Source organism: Nasonia vitripennis, chromosome 5, assembly GCF_009193385.2.
Source record: "Nasonia vitripennis strain AsymCx chromosome 5, Nvit_psr_1.1, whole genome shotgun sequence".
NCBI classification, from domain to species: domain Eukaryota; kingdom Metazoa; phylum Arthropoda; class Insecta; order Hymenoptera; family Pteromalidae; genus Nasonia; species Nasonia vitripennis.
This window is the reverse complement of record NC_045761.1, coordinates 5800063-5824929: the sequence shown is the minus strand read 5'-3', so window position 1 is coordinate 5824929 and position 24867 is coordinate 5800063. Positions and strand designations below refer to the sequence as shown.

Sequence of the window (24867 nt, the reverse complement as noted above, 5' to 3'; positions counted from 1 at the left end):
ACCCTCTGACTAAATAAATTTGATTACGTTCCCACGCGTGTGCGCGAGCGCGGAAGTAGCCGAGTGAGGCTGTAAAAATGCGATATTTAACGTTTCCATATTTTTCCGGAATTCGATGATGTACGCGCGGAGAGAGTCGCGCGGACGCGTGCGGTAGGACATAAAATTTTAACATCCGTGTGTCGGCCCATAAAACGGAAAGCGCATGGACGCGCATCTGCGGATGATATGATCACGCGTGTTTACTGGGAGTTGGAGATAGCGAATTTATATTAATACAGCAAACCAAAAGAGAAATGCCAAAATTTTGATTAATTTTTGCAACGATTTTCTTCGTAGCGTTTGTGTTCATTTAATTTCAAATGAGCATTCCTTAGTGATTTTATTTCCACGAAATATAGGGACAAAGGGGCAAAACTCCGATGCTGTACAGATACTTTACTCCAAAATCGGTTACATAAACCTTCTGCAGAGCCTTCTATGCGCCAACATTTTATTTCGCGAGTACGAAGAACTAGCCAGAAATCCACAGAAGCCTGAAAGGACACGGGAACACATAAACGCCGGAGTCGATCCCAAGGGAGACATAGCTCGATGCGCTTTTTCTCGACGGTGGCGTCGAGATGTCGGGAGCGACAGAATCCTCCGACGCGTTCGATATGCGGCGGCTGCAATGTAAGCCCTCGACTCTATGTTGCTAAGCTACTATAGATTCATTTTATCCGCGTTTCGGTGGGTGTCGTGTAATGACCGAGTGGCCGAATCACTTCGGATTTTCGTTCTTTCCAACCCATAGGTCCAACGTTATTTTTATTATTGATTCTAAGACACAGCTGTCTTAATAACAGTCGTTAAGTTCTAGAATGAGTCAATCGAATTCGATATGCAGATGATAAATTATAAAAAAAAATTACAAGCATTTTTTGCGGAAATGCTTTAATAAACAAAACAAGCACAATGTTATTCTCGTCGAATATGAGAAAGAGGGACAGGCGGGCGCGACTAGCGACTAGCGATTATCAGCGTAGCGTGCATAATGGCCACAAGGCGCTTATGACGTTATGACGAACCGCCCCCTCGTAATCTGCTCTGATTTTTCTGACTCAATGCACTGCTTTCGGGGTCCGGCCTTATACTCGCAGCTCTGCAGTCTTCCATTACACGGCACGAACGTAGATTTGTGTCTGGGCTATAATGATTTTGTTTACGGGGTGTCGAGTGGTCGTCGCCAAACCAGGTGAAACGTTACACGATTGCGTTTCCGAGTTCATTTATTTTTTTTCTTTCACGTTTGTTTGACGTTTCGGACGCGGTGGTAATCGACCTTTGATTGCCAGCCTAATTACGAGGGTAATCAATTACGAAGTCAATACGTGAGGCAGCGTCTCGGGTGTGATTCATCACAATTATACCTGTACCTATATGCCCTTGATAACGTGTGCATGAAAAATCTGTGCAGTCAATGTCGGAACAAGGTAATTTCAGTCGGATGCGTGAACCTTATGATACTCGCGTGTACCGCAGCACGAAAATCGACGTGTCATACTTTTACCTTATCGAATCAATAATTGAAGGAATTAATCATAACATATATCGCTGTACCCGAAACGAATGGTGTAAAATCTTTGTCTCCACTCCTAAATAATTTTGTTACCAGTCACCCAGCCAAGTGTGTCCTGAAATTTAATGCTACGCGTAAATATAAATTGGGTCAGGCGCGCGAAACAATCGAATAAAGCCACACGAAATCCGCATATGTAAGTTCCTCGCTGACTTCATACCACCGCCGCGCGTTATTCGCGGTGAACGCATAATGAATTCGCAGGCGCAATAAACGTCGCGTAAACCCTCTCAGATCCGAAAACGGAGTCAGAGTGCTTATAAATTGAACACGCAGCAATTTCGCAATCAGAGCTAACGCGTGCGCAGGTGTTAAAACCACTATACGAGCAGGCACGCTTACGAACTTGTACAAACACACAGCGACCGCACGTGTGGATGTGAAAATTCATCACGACGTAAACGCGTATACAAGAGTATACAGTCTGATGATTCACGTAAACCCGTTAGCCGCCTAGTCGGTGGTATATATACTTGTATATACCTGCGTCCGGAAAGCGCGTCATTTTAAAGAGCACATCTCTCGCGCCGTCGATGATTCACGGCTTTCCTGATGAGGAACGCTCGGCTGCATTAATGCAGCCCGATAATTCGAAGAAACGCGCTTGCGAAACATAGTCGAAAATCTCTTTTATTCCAGATCCGGAGCCCTTTGTTCGCGAAATTTCGCAAAAACAATACGGCCCGGCCGCAGCGGTCCATGAAATTCATCGTACGCACGGGGCCGCGAAGAGGCAAATTAAAGGGGGAACGCTGATTCGCTGCACACAAAAATCGATCCAATCTATTTGTGGAGAAAAAATGCTTGCTCTCACGGAGGCTATTACGTATAGGTGGAAGAGAGAGGTTAGCAGGAGCCAGAATTGCGAGATCGCTCTGCGCGCGCGAATGAGTCATAGCCGCTCTTCTCCCGACGCGGAGAAAAAATTTCAGGTCCCAGGAAACCTTGAGAGGAGGAGATGCGGACAGGCGACGCGTATACAACAAGGGCAATCGGTCAGAAAAGCCGCGACGACCACAAGAAAGAAATGGCCGCATTCGGCGTTTTTCGAACGACGAATCTAATCTGCACTGCGGCTAATCATTTATTTCTTATACCGAGAAAAAACGCGCTCGCGCAAAAACAATACGATGCTTCTAGAATTGCGCATGAACAGCATCGCAGCACCTAACTTTGCGATATATATAAGATAAGGAGTAACGTTGCCTTTGAATAAATTGCTCGTATCAATTTGAATCATAATGCTGGCCGAGAATTCATGAATCGCGAGTGCATCAATTTCCGGTTCAAATTTATATGAAAGCGTGAAAAAATATTCATGATGCACGTGTTCGATGTAGCAAGTCAACGCGCACATATAACATAGAAGATAACGGTAAAATTCAAAATAACCCTGCGGCGGCGCAATTCCCCTAATGAGTCTCAAACTGTCCGTTTATTACTATACGAACGATCGAAGAGTCGGCGGCGTTTTTCGGACGAAGCTATCCGTACAGGAAATTCAAAGAAAGTGTCAAAAGAACAAGGCTATACTGAGAACAAAAGCATACCACGCGGCAAAGCGACCACGTGCGTCCGCACGCGCGCGAGACCGAGCGTTTACTCATGTAATAATGTAGAACCATGCGGTCGAAATCGAACAGATCGATCTATGCAAATGGAAATCGTTAATGCATCCCCGCGAGGGCCCTACAATCGGTCGCGACGGATCTCTATCTGCCTACTTACACGTGGGGCTGAATCGAGAGCGCATACAAATGCGATGCTCGCACAGGTGGGCATCGCGTGCGCGTTACCGATTTCATATATATATATATATATATATATATATATATATATATATGAGGCGGTGACGTCATTGACGCGATCCGTATACACCCTCGCGTTGGAGTATGCAATTTCAGTTCATTTTTTTCGCTCGAACCACGTCGATTCCTGTTGATGCCTCGTTCCCCGGTGACCATCCGCGTTGGTGCTTGTAGTTTAGCGCGGGGCGTTCCGCTTCCGATCGTAAAAGGTTTATTCTTCGCCTCTATTTGAATAATAGATGAGCGAAATAATGCGCATGGCTTATTATGTATTTTTTTTTCATGGTTTTGCATGCAATCAATTGTACGATTCTTTGAAAGAAGGAATATAGAGCTACGATGCAGAAAGGCATTTTCGGCGAATCACGCAGAGACGATTTCGATTCGTCAATGCATGAAAGGTAATTGTCGATACGTGAAAAAGTAGCGACAAAAGGTAACGCCATCGGTTATGAAAATTCTATGAAAATTCGTTAACTCTATGCAAGCCACGTGCGGGATGACTCTATAAAAAATACCAATTCACCGTATAAAAGGCAGGATGGGTCGTTGTTCAATCGACGTGCGATACAGATCGCGTTGCGATTGACACCAAAAAACTTGGTTAAAAAGCCTGCGCGCGTGGCTAATCAAAGGGACGCACAACGACGAGGGGACACCGCGAGGTAAGCATGCGCTCCGGCGCCAAAAAGCGAATCATGCTTGAAATAATAAATCTAGTAAACGTCGAAAAAGTCGAGCGTCGCCGCTGCACTGCGTTAATGTAAATTCATGCGAACGAACGAGCGGCCTTATTAGGCGGCGCGCGGCGGACACCTGCACGACCATATGGTGTTTTTTCGCTCTTGCTTTCTCCTCTACCCTGCGCTCCCCGGAGCCACCCCACTTACCCCATGTAGGTATATAAATATAATGCGGCGGTATAGCGGCATCGCCCCCCACGCGTGCTCGTTCACGTTAATGGGGATCGGACGTGGTTCTACAAGTTCCCGCAACTTTTTTTTCGCGGTGTATCGTGGAACAAACGAGTGGATACTACAAGGAGCATGCGCTTTATCAATTGCAAATATTCAGTTCTACGCATCCAAACTGTTTTCATAATATTTAGCAGATACTTTTTCATCACACTAGATAAGTTTTCGCGAAGCACTCAACTTTACAAAAATTATTTTAAGATTGATATCGTATATATATTTTGTAATTAGACCTGACTATACGTTTATTTACAGATGTCAATTTTATTCGTTTCTGCTGTATTGACATTTTAACACCTCACGTAGAATGCAATCGCTCCATTGCTGTTCTCATCGGGTCAAGAGAGAGCAGGTCGTATTGTGTAAAAAGCAGCGACAACGAGCATATGCCGACTGTAAGATAACACGCATCGTTAGGGTGCATTTTATCCACTCCTAGATCTGACACTTTTGTACTAATGGAGCCCAATTTATCACGTAATTGAAATTTGTCATATTCCATGCTTGGCGCTAATATAAGAGAGGAAATCGTAAAGCAGGTAAGCAACCCATAAAATATAGATAAAGTAATAACAATTATTGAACCTAGATTTTTATGACACAAAAGATTTTCAATATCCAGAAAAAGTAGAAAATAGCTCAACTGTAAAACAATGCTAATGATGATTTTGAACAATTTTATGTATCAAATATTACTAAAATAAAAACAAATCGTAAGCCCTATAAAATTGAATACTAATAACTACGAAGAGCAGGCGATAAGGATGAATCAATGCTTATGCACGCAGGAGTTCCAGAGATCACGCGACGACCCGCTCGTATACAGTCGATTCTTGGAAGATTGCATTATGTTTTTTTTCTCCTACCACCATATTGAGCCTTTGCTTTTAAAGTTGAAAACAAAACACACTCATCCACACATCCCGGTGTCACTGGATATGTCGAGGCGCGTGGCCACAATCTCTCGCCAGGTATACGACAATTTATTATCGCAAGTGATAACAATGTGGCTTTAGCTTGAATGGAATCGTTGTAAGTCAGAGACGTTACAGCGTTCGAGACTCTCGGACTGTTCGATTCTTGTTTTGGTTTGTACAACCTTCCCACAAGATGCTTTTTCTCCGACCGAAACTGTGTCAAAAATAAATTCACCGAGAAGCTTCGAAGAACAAACTGTATCGTCGTCTTAATTTAAGCGGATTTCAAATGTGCGTTATTTACTTGGAATATTATTTTTATAATTATAATTGATACAAAACAACCGATGATTTATTTCTTCTACTTGGAAAGCAGGGTACCGATTCATAGCAGATAACGGAAATAAAACAAAGTCACGAAAATTAAATTTGAACGAAGAGCACAAAGGATCTCGGTGTCTCGTCGGTCATTAAATTTTTTAATCTTTCATAATCTCTGGACTACGCGCTTATGTTATGATTTAACCGCAGCGTTAACGAAAGGTCTTTACATTAAGAGTTACGACGTAATAAAACTCAAATATAAGCCGAGATAAAAAGTTACTCAGAATCGACCAAGAGCCGAAGAGACTCCGAGAAAGGAGCAATGTAAAGAAAGAAAAGCACGACAGAGACAAGACAAGTCTCGTAGATGACGCGAGGAATATCGCCTCTCGCTAGGGAAGATAAAAACACAGAGACACTGTAAAAATGCGTTATCGCTGCGAGCGCGCATAGATAGGTAGAAAAGCACGGAGCAGACGCTGTACAAGAAAGAACCCGAGAGAGAGAGAGAGAGAGAGAGAGAGAGAGAGAGAGAGAGAGAGAGAGAGAGAGAGAGAACGAGAGAGAGGGAAGAAGAATAAAAGAGGAGAGGTGTTTTCGAGAGCTCTTGTGAGCACCCGTGAAGCCTCTTGGGAAGCGCTGATCGTTGACCCCTCGATAAATAACGCGCGCGCGAGTCCCCGGGTATATCTTTTGAGAGATCAGGTTGGGATAATGAGAGGCAGGGACTGACCTGCAGGTGTGGGATGGGGATCGACTACCGGGCTACGCGCGGCCCATTGGCGTAAGTACCGAAACTTTCAACCGCCGTGAGATAAGAGATGCAGGCGGGGAAGAAAATGCGCTCTCATCTCCATTTCTTTGCGACGCAGTTTTGATCCAGTCGGGAGGACTTAGTTAAAATTCATAACGTGTTTTCGTTTGTACATGCATTCAATTTTACCTTTTTCAACCTATTATTTTAATTGATTTGCCGAGAATAGTACGAGAGCCGTTGGTATACTGATTTCTTAATAACGTGAAACAAATTTTTCGTATCAAGTGCATCAAATTTTTTCGCAGGATAAAAACGTTTTCTTCTCGCGTTGAGTATCGAAGTAAGCTTTGAGACGAGGTTGGAGAAAAGAATTGAGTACTATGATCAGAAAATCATAAAGCGGAGGGTAGCGAATGCTCTTAAAATATAAAAAAGATCCAAAGAGTTTTACTATCGCAGCTACACTTTTTTCCTGCCCTCGCCCCATATCCTCCGCATCCAAGTCGTAGCGCAGCAAGTACAGAATAGAAAGAAAGAATAGTGCACCGAAGAAAGGAGGAGGAAAAGCTATTGGGGGGGGGGGGGGGCATATACGCGCTAACACTGCTGCCGCCTGCGCCACTCACCCGCTGGCTACCGAGACTCGCTCTTTCTCTCACCAGTTTTATAGGCGCATCAGTCGCTACCGGTGTATCTGTACGGTATAAGCGGCGGCAAAAAGAAGAAACCAAGGAGGAGAACGAGGCAACGAGCAAGAGGAAAAAGAGTGAGCCAATATAAGGGAGAGATAGAGATGGCGTGGATTTTAGCCAAGACAAAATTACATTCCGACATACTGCGTAAGCCGACCGGCGAGCGCACTCGGGTGTCCACCGCGAAAACAACGGCCAGTCCACGCCAAGAATGCAACTAATGAGAATTCTCTCCTGGATACGAAGACAGGAAGCAATGCTGCGGCTGAAGCACAGAGGGCAATTAGCTCGTAGTGTGCGCCGCCGATTTTTCCAAGAGCGTGTGGAAAATTTATATCTCCCGAGCGGAGAAACGTGAGATGCGCGGCCGGCGCAGAAAACCCGGAAATTTATCCCCATATACGCGCGCGTGCGGATTTTAATCCCGAAAAGCCGCGCGCACATACGTCTTCCGGGCTCTATGTGTGTCGCGCCTCGGACCGAAGGGGGGACCCGCTCGACTCGTCTCCTTGCACGTGACGTCACAATTTATTGCCTTTTTCGCAAATGTGTACAATAGCTGTACCTCGCTCTGGCTCTTATATTATTTTCTCTCTCGCCGGCTGTCGCCGCCGCTGCCGGACCGGGCGTGTGAATACAAAGAAAATGTAGAAATGTTTACAGCGTGTAATTTGAGACACGCCAAGATTTAGGTAGTTCGCTCTGATGTATGGCTCTGCTGAAAGCATGTGGCCTGGGATTGGCTGGGTGCACCGGTGTGCAGAAATTTCAGTCGATTGAATCCACGAGGAAAGTCCGCAAGAAATATATCTGCCTTTGATTTCAAAAAAGTACTATCATCGTGTCTAAGAAATTTGTTGAATAAATAATCTCATTCTCCTGCGCGCGAGTTTTTATTCGCTTCATTTCCAAAAGTACACGTACGTACGTCCTGAACTCGTATTCCACACGTTGGCGCAGACCGATCGGCCATAAAACCCGTAGGTTTATAAGGTACCGTAAGGAAAGTGGCAAGCGGGCGCCCGCGTCTTCGACGGGAAATCACGTCGAAGTTATATTCCATGAAAGCAACTGGGCTCTCTCTCTCTCTCTCTCTCTCTCTCTCTCTCTCTCTCTCTCTCTCTGCTCGGGGACGGCCGTTGGCCATCGGAAATCAGATAAGCCCGTCGCCCGAGAGGCTCACTTCCGGTTGCTGAACAAGACGACCAGAGAAAGAGAGAGATGGAGCGCGTTTAGCTCGATCGACGCGTGTTCGAATGTCACACGTTATGTGCTCGGACTCTCCGGATATTCGACGCCATTTTTCTCCCGCTCTTTCGGAAAATCGCTTTTCTCCCGGGAGAGGGAGAAAACGCCCTCGCGCGTTCCCACAGCGAGAGAGAACGTTATTACAACGACAGATTTGACCGGCATCCGATACTCGAGCGCGATGTGTACATAGATATATACGAATGCGATCTACCCTCTGATAGCGCGGCCGCGGGATAAAAGCTTTTCGATATTTCTTTTTCGTTCACACAGCCATTATGCTGGTTTTTATTTATCGCCCTTTTGGCAGGACGAGCAAGCGCAATAATACATTCATCGATAAATCGGATCGATCATCGACTTTGTCATCCACTTCGGTCAGATAATCTAGAGAATTGTTTATCGACGGATACGCGTGCGTATAAAATGCAGAGGCGAGAGAGCGGGCCACGCGGTTACGTAATTTATCGGAAGCATCGCGATGCACAAAGTTTATTGTACCATAAATTCAACTGTCTGCTATGGGACGGAGGCCAACACACTGGAGCAGTGCAACAGCAACAGCTGCGTGACGCGTCGCGGTTTGAATCACGATACTTGTAATTGGAGGACATCCTATGGTGAGCGACGAATTTAAGATAATTTAAAAACATCTTCGCCTGCCAAGGGATATAGGATAATTGCTCGGAATTAAAGCCAATTAAACCAAGTCTGATCAGTATTTCGTCGCAGTTTCTTTAGAGGAAAATAAATTGTTCGTTAGCAAGGATTGAACCGCAGCCTGAATGCTTTCTTTGATTACGGGGGGACACTGGTAAGACAATAATTGCAATGAAAGCACTTTATTTTCCCTATTCTAATTCCCAATGCCGCTTGATACGCGCCAATCTTTCTCTAATTGTGAAAATCGTTCCGGAATTAAATAAAAAAAAAAATTACCATCTTCAAGAGACGATGAATTTTGATCCGAAAAATGACATTATACTATACAGCAAACCTAATCAAAAGCAAGCTCGTACGCGAATCGAGACTTCATTTAACAAAGTAAACGTTAGCCGGTATTGCTCATTAATTTTGTCAACCAAAGGCACACACAGCCAGCCGGCCGCGATAACCCCTCAAAAATTCAAAGTAAATACGAGCATCCGCGAGGTAGACCCGCAAACAAACGCAGCGCGTGTGCACATGTACTCTGCGTGCGCGAGTATCGCAATTAAAAGCGTATTCATTAAAAAATCATGCAATTACGCGCTGATGCTCATAAACATTGACGAGCTTGCAAGAGCGCGGCAGTCTGGCTCAATGATTCCGCGGCGACTAAAAATTATGATCGGCCCGGCGCGCAATTCGCATATAAATCGCGGGTGCAAACTTATCAAAATTTTAAATAACCCGCGAGCCCATAACACGCACAGCTTGCAAGTCGTGTAACGCGCGTTATTTCTGCAGCGTCATCATCATCATCATCATCGTCGTCGGCACTGCGTGGAAATTCAGCAACGTCGGCGCATCATCGAGTGGTCATTTCATCGGATGTATAGCACGGCGATGACGGCGCGATGACTTTGATTCACAAACAATCCGATGCTGCACTGCTGCTGCTGCTCCCTCCGGGAGCCCAATTACAGGACTGTCTGGCGCGCGCGCGACTCTCGATAGCTGAACCTGCATTAGCTGCATCAACAATGCATTATTCCGCGCATATATATATATATATATATATATATATATATATATATATACACAGCGGGCGCTCGCATACACACGTCCGCCTGTATTTGCCTCTTTCGTAATATGATTGCTGCGATATTATTCCGTGTATACACTCGTGCGTATATATGCCGAGCCGCTGTTTGTCCGTGCTCCGTGGCGGCCTATATCGAACCCCGGGAAACTCAACTCGCCGGATGCACCGCTCGATCTGCCTATATGTATATGATGATGCGATCCCCGCGCGCGCGTGCTTTCAAATTTTCGGCTTCGCTGCGTTGTGTGCGTGCCCGCACTGGTGACTGCTGCTACTTGCTTGCGCACACACTGTTTTCAATATCGAGCAAAGGCTGTGGGAGTGGTACACGCGCTGCAATGCAGCTGAAGGGCCTCCTAACAGACGTGTAATTTCGGTAGCTCGTTAAGGGGTGCCGAGACGATGACGATGATGATGGCTATGTTGAATGACTGTCGAACCCGGAGGCTATAAGAGATGGGCAGCGCGGATATGCAGATCGGGAAAATTTTTTTAATCAAGTGGGGCTGCGGAACAATGGGAATCATCGGGAGGAGGGTTGGATTTGGGCAGTTCAACTGACTGTATATACGTAGCCTTCGTTTGAATTATATATATCGCGAAAGAAAAAGTATGATCCGAGTGATGTTAAGAATATGCAGTATACAGTGGCTCACTTAGCTAGCAATTCAAGCGGATTTCAACAAGTGGCGCGGTTGCATAGCTGCGCGCACAATGTCTTTCAGGAGATAATCGCAGAATAGCTCTTGAATAATAGCCAATTTACATATCGCGCATGTAAACGCCCGTGGAAACTAAATGCTAAATCTAAACGCTGCAAGATAAACAAAGGACTTGGTGGGTGTATGCGCTATCATAGCTGCCGTTACAATAGCAACGCACAGTCGTTTGAGCAATCTGTCATTCATCGTCGGCTTTCCGCAGTCATATAATCGATATTTCACTTGGCGCAAAACACGTTTTTACACGCGCGTCGTTATAAGCACGCATTGACTTTCCCACACTGCTGATTTAAAAAGCGATGAGGGTTCGATACGCTGCACCAATCGATCGCCTTATAAAGCGACGCGATACGCCGATAGGACATGTCGGCGTCGATTCGCACGTACGGGTTCCGTGAGCTAAATGCCGAAAAGCTATAGGCAGGAGAAGAGTTCACCTGAGGTTTGTAATACAATGTGCAACCTTTTTCACGCTCCATACTGCTTGCTATTCTCCGACGCACTTCCGCGTACCTGATGTACAGACAGCCGGTATACCGAAGTTCACAACGTTCGCGATCTTCCGTGTCGTTGAAGTTTTTTGTTGTTGCGAGGTTAGCTTAGTTTCGCTCGAATCGCGCATACCTATTCACTTTTGATACGAGCATTTCAGACATGTTTCACTACACACGTTAAAAATTCTTTTTCATACTGGTACGCGGATCTATACGCGTGGGAAATGGACTATCAGGATTTTCCGCGCGCCAAAACGAATTTCGCGCTGCAATAATAGAATAAAAGGCGAAAAAGCACCCACGCATCAAAGGATTAACGCAGACATTCTTTCATTCCTCGATCCCTCTACGCTCGCCCTTTTTGTTTCATGAAAAAAAAAAAAAAACTCGTGCAGCGACCCACACCCAGAGGCGATTAGTATTTCCGGAATTCGCGTTAAATTTTTCAAACAAAGCACCGTCGAATCTTCCACCTCTCGGTCATACGTACGCAGCTAGCACAAGTTCACGCACACGTATGCGAGTCCCTAAAATGCGGAGGGACACAGGACGACAATCACTATAATGATCGGCTCAACGGCGGCGGCGGCGGCGGCGTCGCCATTCCCGGCGATCCTGGTATTTTCATTATCACGCGGACTCTGCCGAGTCTAAACAATACCGGAGCCAGCCTCCCCCCGTCCTCCACCTGAGAGTAATGACGGGAGTGACGACACGCATCTGCGCAGCCCTCGCCCGTTCATTTGCATATTTCGCTCTCCGAGCCGGCCACCGTCGACGCACAATGACATGGGCACACTACACTCTCTCTCTCTCTCTCTCTCTCTCTCTCTCTATCTCTCTCTCTCTCTCTCACGTACACACACACTCACACTCGCCGCTCGGTTCTAGTAATGGAAGCGGACACATCCAGTCAACAGATTAGCTTGATTAGTTTTATCAGCATGAAAGTCCCCGTTTTCGCTGCGCGCAAGCGGAGCCAAATGAAATTTGAATTTGCACGTTTGTACGCGCGTGGTCTTTTGTTTTGCGGGGCCGCTTCGTCGAATATTATTACGTTGCATCACATTCCGCCTGCGAGTCTATGGCTGCCGCAGTAAGGGGAGAGTTAATTATTTTTGGAAGCGTGCGCGAGGCCCAATCATTATTGAGAGACTTTATTAAACAATCATGTCGAGGCAGAGAATGGATGAGCGCGCGGGGGTGCACTGATGTATTCGGGATTTATTAAACTTTGCCATTGATTTTAATGACAACGCGGATAATGCAATCATCATAATATCGCGGATATCGGAGCCACTGATGATGCCGTTCTTTTGTCGCCCGAGCTCGATTGAAATGTATCTCCGTCGAGCGTCCTTTTTCGCGGTGTTTATTGAGCAAACAATTTTTTCGCGAATAATTCAGAATTGCTTTTTTGAACATTGAGAGGACGGCAGTAAACATATTTGATGTTTGATTTACGTTAATTACGATGGTCCAATAAATCGAAGACCCCAGTGCACTAACGACCATAAAATTTGTTTTGATTGGCTGACGCAACGAAAAGTGGTAACTTGAGAGAGCAGCCTTTTTAGTGGGAACAAAAAAATATGCAAAGCGGCATAATTTCCTATCGACGCACACGTAAACCAACGACCGACTATAAGGAACAGGCATGGTTCTGCTATATACATATAAATACTTATATACAGTAGAAAATAGCATAAGAATACGTTATGCATCAATTTTTTGCTGATTTAATACCTCTAGGCCCTAATATGATTAATTAAAAATTCTTATGTTTGAGTAGTTTTTAAAACGGCAGCTCTCCAATATGGCGGCTCAAAGGATAAAGACCTAACCTAACATACGGGCATTTGAGTACATAAATTCAGTCATCATGAATCTATTTTGATTTTGAAGCATTATCTCTCATCTCTATTATGATTTTGGAGAAAACAATAAGGTTATTTTATGTATTACTATTATTAGTATATACTAATATTACTTAACAAATATTGCAGTAAAAATCGTGAATCTTATACTTTTGTGTAAGATTTATCCTTAACTTTATTTTAAAAAAGGTTTTAAAAATCATGTGTGTTCCCTATTCTCACTCGCGCGATGTCGTGTGCGCGCGGACGGCATATAATACGTACACGCGGCTGGCATTTTTCCAGTTCGGCCCCATAGACACACTTGCGGCCGATAATAAGTTAATTGTACAGAGCGCAGGAAAGCTGCGGTGCTCGACGCCGGTACTGGATGGTATATACGCAAAGAGCGAGCGAAGAACGGCTTAGCAGTAGGTTAATTACAGTGAATTCGCAATAACGAGTGGGACGAGCTGCTTTGCAGTCGCTCAATTGCGTTATTTCTACGGTGTTTTGCTCCGTCAATTTGAGCGAGTCGATTTCGTTTATTTTTTTCTTCAGCGCGGATTCCGTTTTCTTATTTTTTTTTTTCGACTCTGTTTTGATTCACGCCTGATCACTCGACTCAACAACAATATCGTCTTGCTCACTTTTCTCGTCTCTCATCTTTTGAGTCTTCCTACCAGATGTGTACGCGGACGAGGCTATGATTAAAGGATCTTTGTTTTGAGCACGTCTGCGGAAGATAATCTAGGTTGTATAAAGCTTATTATGCAACGGCAATAATAAATGACCCGAAAGTAAACAGTGTACTCGCCAGCTTGGCTTCGAATCCAGGAATAACGATTTTCACGGCAGTAAAAAATGAATCGTTCCAGTAAAAGCCAACTAACGACCCACAGTCGCGGATCGATTCGAATGCGCCTCTGCATTTTTTAGCGCCGCGCACAGTCCGAATAATAACATAATAAAAGACTAGTAGTGGAATATAAAAAAAGCAAAATCACCATCATCTTTGGCTAGCTGCCTCCTACAAATTGCATCGTCGATTTTACTGTCTTTGTTCGAGTCTCTCGACGGTTCGCTACTTTCTTTTCAGAGGGTAATTGTCCACGGCTGCTGCAGCAGCGACTGTGCACTAGATCAGGCAGACACGGAGAATAAGAAATCTCGCGAGAGGAAAATATAAAATCGAGCGTGGACTAAAAATTTATACCGCGACATTCGTCTCGAGCGAGCGAACGTGCGTGCGCCAAGTTTGGCGGTGGGGGCGAGACGCTGTGTATATTCGCGCGCAGAAAATTTTCAAGCACCGAGCCGATGGATCGTAAAGTTAAGTAGTGCCTTGAAAAAGAATGGAGGCGAGGGTGTGCGCGCGCTATTCATCCGGCAGAGAGAAGAAAGAATAAGGAGCGCTGCGCTCGCGCGCTGGCCTATAAGTGGCACAATTTCGCCGCTGTGGATTTAAACACTTTTATATCGGACGGTTGTAAAACGACGAGGCAATGAGCCAAGACGTCGAGTGCTCTTGCGCTCTATATAGATCTGGATATTTTATGCGGCGAAGTCTGGTACAGTGCGCGCGTGCAGCCATATGCGGGTTACGAGCTCTTCAGAATATGTCTAATAACCTAAACTAATATTATTTCTAGGCTTCGCCTTGCTCGAATGCTATCTCTCTCTTTCGTCGCGTTTTTTATTGTCGTGATAATGAAATCACAGCCTTTCTTCCTTCTTTTTCTAGCGGCTTTACGTCTATCAAGATCGTAAGAGCAGTCTATTATGAAAAATGTGGAAGCAAAACAGTTTTTATCGTTGCATTTTTTAATTCACGCGACTTTAAAACGATATGGCGTTGCATCAATCTGAACTCCGATTTTCGCAATCGTATTATCAAACAATTCAGAACTTTGCATATCGCACTTTTCTCCATCCCGATCTGCAGCGATCAGAAAGCGGACCTTATTCTATAAAACAATGAACAGCTCATATCCGAGACGATCGGACTCGCACGATCAATCTCTCCAGTACCCCACCAAGACTCTTCAGCGTCTCGTCAACTACATGCGTATTTGGAAGTAAGCGAGAATATATCGTTCGCTCGCACACATCTTAACATTGAGTTATATAGTAGATTGTATACGTATAGGCGTACCTTGTTACAGGAAGCGACGGACTGTCTCTGCATGGCTTGGTGAGCTGTGTAGGTTGTAGTGTAGTGGCAAAAGCCAGACTCGAGTGATGTAAACCTTTTTGTTGAGCTTCTGACAAGGCTCATTAGTTTCAGAAGCTTGACAGACCAATCGCCTGTAAGAAATTAATGACAGATTGTTTGTTAATTCTTCTTTCGTTACATGGATTTAAAACTTCGTGATTAAATTTAAGAGCTATCGAACCACAAATTGTTGCTCGCAACGCAATATTATTGACATAGCGCATACCCCGAGCTAACTCCCCACCGCGTGTAGCCATCAGGCATCAATTTTTCTGCTAACTCGTACCTATAAGCAGGCTGATTATAGGCAATTACGGAATCTCAAACAGCCAGTTGGCCGTCGACGTCGTTGTCGATGTAACATCGATAGGGAATAAGGTGCTATTTGTCTCCCCCCCCCCTCCGTCGCGAATCGACAACCTCGCGGGCTGTAAACACGGAGATGGTGCTCGATGCGGTGTCGATGCATACAGTTCCGTTACTTGCGCGCAAGCGCGTTGCACTTGTTACTCCCGGAAGTCTGTCTGTCTTGTCTTCGTCGTCGTCGACCTTGCACTGATCGTTGTTCGCCTCGAGGTATGGGTCTCGGATAGACGATGTTAAGGAACGTGTTATTACGTATAAGATGCGAGCATTTCTTTGCTGCTGAACTGGCTAGTAACGTTAGTCGTAAAAACTGTGATACCATTCTAAAAGACCTCTTAGGATATATATTGATTTGAAAAATTTACAACTTGAGATGGATGTGGGAAAGACCGTAAATCGTATTTTTCTACAAGCAAATTGATTGATAATTTAATGATTAACAGCTACACTATAATTAAATATGCGGACGTGATAATTATTTTATGTTGTATATTACGCGTGATTGCAGAAGCAAAAAACTGACTAGAGCACGCATCAAAAGATGACCAATCTTTAAGCCGTATTACTCGACATATAAGGTAAAAAAGACCACCGAAAAAGACGTTACACATTACCGAACAAGCAGTTCTTCGAAAACCCCTAATAATCTAAGTCTAACAACTGATCATCGGTGGGAACGTATACTAGCGGTTTATTGACCCAATTTAAATATCAGGTGGAACGGAGTGACCGAGAGCTTAACTCTTTTTTCCGAAAGAGAGGCGAATCTCCCCGTATCTCCTGACATAAACGCACTGCCAGTTCGCCAGTCATTATTTTCCGTTTATTATACACAACGCACGCCAACACTGTAATACTGATGAGCTGCAGGATGAACGCGTCGTCATTTAGACCGAAGCGTAGTCTGTAATTCAATGAGAGCAACGTCTAATTTCTATCCATTTGCACCTAAGTGCAAGTTTCAGTTTTGATCTTGATACAGTTCCCGAACGACGGCCAAATCGAGTTTCTAGTTCATCTATTGGTATATTTTCTTCATTAGAGACGCAAAGAGTGTAGAATTTCACAACAAGAAAACCGTTCGCAGAACATGACACGCTAGCCGGCAAAAAAGGATTTAGCAGCTAGGCTGTTCTTTGTCAAGGCTTTATCAGCTGTTCATGTTTTGACACGCGCGTAGCCTTCAGAGGCAGAGCAAGAAGAAAAAGGTGATGCCGAACGACAAAAAGAAAAGAAGCTGCTGCTGCTGCAGGTCGAGGAGTAGAACGACGACAACGACGACGAAGCAGACGTGCAATACGGAGATAGCAGGGAAGGAGGGAGAGAGAGAGAGAGAGAGAGAGAGAAAGAGAGAGCTTTTGTCTTCCATCTCTCGGGCTACAACATCGTGTCGCACGCGCGCGCACAATGAGGAGGCCTTTGTTGTCCTCGGTACTCTCCTCTCGACTGCCTCCCTCTTTTGCTCTTATATTCCACCCCCTAGGATCTCCGAAACATCAGCTGCCTCGATATACTTGCGATCCGCATGCAGATTTCCAGCGGCAGCAGCAACTGAAGAGGAGCTTCGCTAAGAGGAGAAAGCTGAGAGAGCGAGAGAGAATATCCAGCAGCGGGATCCGACGAAATTTCGGGGACGGGCTTTCAAGACTTTCGCACCCCGTTAATTGAGAAGCGGCGGACTGCGAGACGCTGCTGCGCGCACCTACTCGGAACTTTCCTAATGACTGACGCGAGAGAAAGAGAAGAAGAAGAAGAGAGCCACGGGAGAAAGATCTGCAGGCGACGCACAGAGATAATATACCTATACATAGCAGGCAAGGGTGAGATTAATACTTTCTTTTCATACCCGAGCTGCCGCTGCTTCTTTTCTTCGCGGCAGGTACGCCAGTCCGAGTTTCATCTAGATTAGGATTCCATCAAAAGTTAAAGCGAGCTTTTTTATGCTACGAGGCTTTTCGTCTGATTATATTATCTATGCTTGAGAATTTCCTCACGTTTTGTGACTTTAATTAACTAATAGGTAGATTGGAAGGTAGATCGCGATGATTTTACAAACCAAGAAAACAGAACACCAGACCTTTTTCCGCCGAGTCACTCGCGCGTAGTCATCGCAAGGGCAAACCTGTTGAGTGCATGTAGAGGCCACGCTCGAGAGAGACCCCACCTGTTAAGTCCAAGACGGAAACCTCAAGCAGCTGCGCGTCGCACCCCGCGTAGCGCCGTGTGTTTGTTTTTCGTGACTCGATTACACGTATCGTAAGCACGCGTCGCTTAACCGGATCGACCATCGAAAACAAACCCATCAATTGCAGCGTGTAATACACACTACACACCTCCCCGAAATTTCCGAATTTCTCGATCGACAGAAGCGCCAGCGGTGCACCTAATCATAGCTCGGGGTCGCGTGCCGCGCGCGCGAGTAATGAAAGGGTCGCGCGATGCGCTCGTGTGTCATGTGCGGAGCGAATAAATTGACGACCAAGGTGGCATTTTGCAGCAACTCGCGTTTCATGTGGATGCGAAACGTCAAAGGGAAAGGGAATGTAATGAGAGGGAGAGATAGACAGAGAGCGCGAGAAGGGGGTATGAACGGACGGCAGATGCTGATAACCTACCCACTCTGACGTTCCACGAACCCCTGCTTCGTCGCACTTGTGCATTAGGACCCGATGCGGCGTGTAATGTGTCAGCGTGCGAGGATGGTATCGTTGTGCCTTATATTTGTAAATTTTGGGAGAAGGTCTGGGCATATTTTTTACTCGACATTCAAGACGACACGAGAGGTTTTAAGCGTTTTTCGTCTGGTTCATAACTGCGGCGAGCCAAAGTTGTATTAGTGTAATTAGGCGATAGACACGTGACCTGGTTGGTATGCTAGTTTTTTGCATAAAAATCTTATCTATTGTGCGGGAGAGTTTCAGGTTGCACAAAACCCGACTACATCGGTTGAATTACACGTAAATTCACTCAAAGGATATTCATAAATATAACTTCGAATTAAACGGCCATAAATTAATCAAGAAGACGGACGCAATACCAGTGGTGCACCCTGTTTACCCCGCGAGCAGCGTATCCTCGATCCACCCCACAACAGCCACACGACAGCACGGTTCGACCAAAAGAATTGCCTCACACACTGCAGTCCTTGGAATCCCCGAATTAAATGCAACTGGCGGACGGCTCTCCTCGGATGCTGCACGATTACACTGCACTCTGCGGTCGAATGATCGACACGCGATGCGATGCATACGGCGACCGATGACGGTAAAAATTCAAACGGGGAACAGGGGAGCTGAATCCGCAGCGTTGGGGGATGAACCCATACGCGCATGTACGAGAGGATGCGTCACGCAGAAGTTGCCGTGCGCACGGCTGGATTATAAGCTGAACTTTCTCTCTCACTTGCTATGGCAGATAGTGACGGATCGACATTCGTAGTATGCCAGTATACTCTCCGCAAAATTGATCGCGGACTGAACTCAACTTCGAGTCAGCTGCTGTTGCTTCGCTGCGTAAGTCCATACACCGGATGCAACGCAAGACAGAGTGCTGTGGATACATAATTAGGACGATATTTGCCGTGCGCGGAATCCCGTGCTCTCGCAGAGAGACAGAGAGAGAGAGAGCACATTGCAGTCGAGGGGAGAAGGAGGGAGGGAGAGAGAGGGAGAACGAGGCGAGGGTGGTTTGATGAGTTTGCGCGCATGGCTGGTTGAGCAAACGTGTCACGCTCGAGATTAATTGATTTGGATTGGGCCAAAGCATCGGACGCATCGCTGGCCTGATACGATTAGAGAGCGGAGCGTGCATGTGTATATGCGCGAACCGAGTATAGCAGGCGAATATTGTCCGGGCCTTTGAAAGGGTTAATAATGATTGTATTAGTCTGATGGACTTTTCATATTTTCGGCGATTTCAATGACAATGAATGATTTTTACAGGGGATCATGATGGCGATGATAATGATGATGGCTATGTGGCGATTATGATGCTCGGGATATGCGAGTAGATTTAATTTTGAGTCGGGGGTACACAGGAGAATTTCATGAATATAGAACGGATTATTCCGTGTTCGCTCGTCTATTATTATGATACATAGGTGCCTAAGAACTATTTTGAATTCATAAATCCATCAAGAATGTCACTGTTGATAATTGATCCATTGCTAATGATGATGGCAATTTTATCCGCGTATTTCTGGAAATTCGACAGCTTCAACGATTTTCAACAGAAAAGCGTAAAACGTATAATCAAAAAGCTTTTATGTTTACTGAAATTGAAAAATCATGAGCCGATCTAAAGTATCCATCATCTAATACTCGCTAAAAATGATTTCGATTTAATTGTCATCTCCAGTTTTTTCTACAGGCGGTTTACCCTTTCAATTCAATTGAATCATTATTGACTTTTCAATTTTCCGCAAGTCACATTTGTCACAAAAAAAATATCCACCCAGAAAAAAGTCGAAAGACTTTTGACGAATTACAGCAAAAAACTACCATAACTAACTCTTTTCCCGAATTTCGCTATTTCAATCGCCACGCTTCAAAAACGTGCATCAAAGCGTGTCCTATGTTTTTTAGATTTTTCGACGACATGAAAGCACATAACTCACGACTAGCGTGGCAGCGTTATTTGAAATCAATGACTCGTGACAAATGGCACGCTTATCTTTGTCTCAAGTAAACATTAGTAGACCATACTGCGTCAGCTATCCCTGTTTTTCAAAAAAAAAATAGATCACTAACGACAAGTTTCCCCCTTTGCACCAGACGTATATGGCAGGGGAAAAGGAGGAGACCCCCTAACGCGCTGCTCTGTATAGAAGCAACTTTCGGGTAGCGTCAGAGAGCCGGTGTGGGGTTTTTGGAAAACCGAGGAACACGGGAAATTTTAAGATAATTTTGTGTACTATTTAAAATAAATAATGAATGTAATTACTACAATTTAGTTGTGTACGTCGAAATGTACAACGCATTGTTAAATCAAAGTTTCCAAGAACTAGCCATGAAATAAACAATACGATTGGTCCATAGTCCTGGAAACATTACGATTGATGTTCACATAATTTCTATGAAATTCTAGTTGTATCCAGTGCTACTGCTAGTAACGATGTTCCAAAATACTCATATGTAATAAGAGAGCCTGTGCGATGTAATTGGTGAAATGAACAACGCAGATTTGGTTTCTAGAGGCATGTAGCTAAATATGAGATGATTTAATGAGGATGCTATATTAATTAATTGAATGTTGGAATTGCGAACTAATGAACACCAGAGATTGTAGAGAATGCAGGTATATTTCTATAAGATTAAACTTTGATGGTCCCAGGTCTTTAATTTACCACAAAATAATTCAAAATATTTCAAAGCCATCACGAATCGATGACTTCTCTCCCACGTGAGGAGTTATACACACTGTAACGAGAAGACGACACGACACTCGCTCACAAGGAAACACTTTGGAACTTTGTAGTTCCTTCGTGTCGTGTCACATATCTATATACACAGTACACGCACAAAGTGGGCAGGGAGTGAAAAAACGTGAGTTCCGCGCTCGGCTGGTTACGTGATTATCAATGTGTCGTATCACAAATTACCCGGGCCTTTAGCCGTGCTTCGAATGCAGGATCTGAACGCAGAGGCGTGGCTGCACTTGCCTTCGCGTATCCTTTCTCCCATACGGAAAGAATTAATTGCGGCCTCTCGTGTATTCGACGAGGGATGTATCGAGGAAAGGGCTAAGGTGAACGGTGTCCCTTATTTTCGACGACTCTGTCTGCAGCCAGACCATCCATTTACGTGTTTGTTGTGGCACTTAAATAGGTACAGATTTTCAAGAAGGTCTGATGACAGGTTGCGATAAAGTATGTAGGAAATTAAATAAGAGGAACAATGAAGTCAGAAATGCAACCCGCATGAGAAGAGAATAAAGTGAAAAAAATTGATGCTCGTATACCATCGCATCACTGTAATTTATAAATCCCGAAAAAAGTTATAGTTGGCGTAAAAACTCACTTTGTACGTAAGCGGGTAACACTCTTTAAACACGAACATACTTCGTGTCCCTTAGTAAGAAAAAAACGTCCGTATACACAAGTGCAGGAAACCCGCTTTTCCGCTATAAACAGGGCTGCTCTGAGCTAGCTTCCCGAATGTTTTCATGTTTTTAGATTCTTTCACGGAGATTCCTCTCGTTTGAGTGGTGGATAATCCTCCAGCACATAAGTTATGAAATGCCAAGATCCGACTCGGCTCTTCCCGCTTCTTTTCATTCTATTCCTCTCCTTGTCTTTTCCTTTCTCTGCCAAAGTAGCTTGCTAATGAGGGGGGATCTCGGTGGAACTGCGCGCAAAGTGTCGCGATGCAAGCTGTTGCTAGCGGGAAAAAATTCAGGGCTGCAAATACGGTGGAAAGGGAAACAGAGAGACGATATATACGCCTGCTGTACGAGTACACGCGAAGCTTTGTAATTGCACGCGAAGCAAAACACCGCGTTTGGAAAGGGCTTGGAAAAGCAATGGTATAATGAAGTTGTGTAATTGCGTGGATGAAAATGTTTAAAATTACATATCTTCAGTTTCACGTGTACGCGCTGAAAAAAAAAACAGTTGATGAAGAAATTGCGTTAATTAAAATTACTCGAAGCATTTAAGCAGAAATGCGCCCCTGCTTGTTATAACGACTTAGCTCATCGCTTTTGGTCTCATCTCGATTTGATCGAGAGCTGCACCACGGATGCACTGAATTTTTCCACGGCTCGTCGCTAATACCTTCACTTTCAATTATTTCTTCAGCGCGCACTGCCGGCGCTACTTAGAGAGACAGGCGGCAACCTCGATAAAGCCAGTCGACCGCAGTATAAAACCTGGCCACCGCTGGCGCACACCTCGACAACGGTATAAAACAAAAGCAATTTCCCGTCCTAAAAACCGTACTGTCTCCATAAATATAAATCCACTTACCGTCGCCGGCTCGCGAAAACGACGAGAGCGAAAGGCAGGGGAAAAAGGAAGCGGCAACGCGCAGGACTGTGGAGAAGAAAAAACTCCGCGGGAGAGAGAAAGAGCATTTCCCTCATCCAGGCAGGCCCACGTCTTTCGAGCAATAAAAACACCGTCGCCGATCGTATCTTATCCAGAGTGTCGTATAAACGTTCGATCGAAAGCGATTAAACGCTCCTGTTTGGGGACGCGCAGAAGAGGAAGTATGGGAGGAAGAAGAGCAGACCGGCGGAATGGTTTATTCAGGTGCGGGCCGCTGCCACGAACCATAATTAAAAGTAAGCCATCCACCCCGACCGCTTCGTTCTCTACATGTCGTCGCGTCTACCTGCGGCGAGACGGTATTTTCTCTATTCACTTTGAAATACGGCTTCTTTTCTTATTTATGGTACAAGCGCAGCGTTGACGCCAAGGGTTTTTTAGTTGATATGGCCTTTCGCGTCTGAATAATTCAGAGTCAATTTGAGCCTCGATTTGTTTGCCGTGCAGGCATAGTCAATATTATTATTATTGCTTACGGCTTTCATCTGCATTCAATGCGGAGTACAGTATCTAAACAATATCTATACGGCGCGGAACCTACGTATACGTATTGGAAGCCTCTTTACGCAAACCTCCGAGCCATTAAACTCTGCCAATAAGCAGAAGGTGCTATGTCGCGCTATCGCGTTGACATCACGCGTCTCTATTTCTCTTCTTGCAATATCATCCTTCCGTTCTAGTTATATAGCTATACTCTATACAGTTACACGCGCTAGAGTAGCTCGCGTGCGCGCGTCGGTTATTTTCTAACATTAGCCGCGCTTGATTCCCGTGCTTCAGGAAAGACGTTGAGGATTCCTCGTGCTGGCAGCTCTCTCTCTCTCTCTCTCTCTCTCTCTCTCTCTCTCTCTCTCTCTCTCTTTCATCATATTCATTTGGCGTCGACGACTCCGAGACCACTCCGTCAAGTGCATAAAGTCTTCTTTCTTCTGTCGTTTTTCTCTTCTTGTACTATTTTCTTCTCGTGACGCTTGAGACGAGGAAAACGCGAACAAGCAGCGAAGCGAGAAACGTGCTAGAGCGAGCTATTGACTGAACGGGATCGTGTAAGTGATGCATAATTAAGAAAGATTCATGCGATGACTCTTTTTCTGCGGGAGAAATAATTTTGATAATTTTACATTAAGATGTTGAAAGAAAATCATGGTTCTCTACGCTGCAAATGCGACAGGTCGTAAGTCTTCGAGCTTATGGGATATGTGAAAGGGCCTCGGAAAAAGAGTTCAAAGTTCTTTGGTAATGAGCAAACTACTTGCGATTTCTTCCCATCTCGTAATTGGTGAAATTAGGCTGGATATTTTATAGTGCACGGCACGTGCTTTGTGAATTCTTCGTGTTCGCCAGTGCGTAATTATTTAACGCTCGCACTGAAGACCATATTGAAAAGACGAAATAAGTAATTCAAAAAGTAGGACGAGTGAATCATGCGACGTGGCTGCGTATTTGAATAAAATTTATTTTCCTAAACTTGACACCAACATAAACTTTACGAGAGATTCAAATTTGTCCGAACCGCGCACTCTGACGCATCAAGAAAGCTACTCGCATGTGTTCGCAACAAATCGGCGCGGTACTATCATCGTCCAGTGCGCACTCGCAGAAAAGGCTCTCAGAATAAGCAGCCCTTTCAATACGATCGTTCGGCGTAAGAGAGAGAAAAAACGCCCCGAAAGAAGCCCGTCGAGACTCATCGTCCCACGTGCAAGCAATTTGCCGTCGTATTAGCCGCGGAGACGTGCATATAAAAGATATTTTCGTGCTGCCCCGAGGATTGCCGCGACGACGGATACGGCTGTATGCGTGTGTGTCTGTACATACAAAACCGAAAAAGCTGCATCGCGAGCGGGTAGGGGAAGGGAAAGCGAACGCGCGCGTGCACGTTCAGGGCGGGCCGAGAGTGAGAGAGACGCAGACAATATCCGCGGGGGCCAAGAGTCAAAGCGCGACACACGCACGACTGCCACGCTCCGTGGTCACGTAAGCAACAAAAGCCCCGCGACGCTCGCACATGTAATATACCTGCGTGCGCGGGGAGAGGGGTCACGCTTCGATTGAAGCTCTAAACGGGAAAGAGTGCAGTG

General features: G+C 45.1%; 1 long non-coding RNA gene across 1 annotated transcript in view; it reads right to left on the bottom strand.

Moving 5' to 3' along the window:
- LOC116417627 overlaps positions 1 to 15462 on the bottom strand; it is a 166179-nt gene extending 150717 nt beyond the window's left edge. The window contains exon 1 of the long non-coding RNA XR_004227885.2: positions 15316 to 15462. This is a non-coding gene — a long non-coding RNA (uncharacterized LOC116417627). The remainder of the gene's footprint in view (positions 1 to 15315) is intronic.
- Positions 15463 to 24867: the final 9405 nt, after the last annotated feature.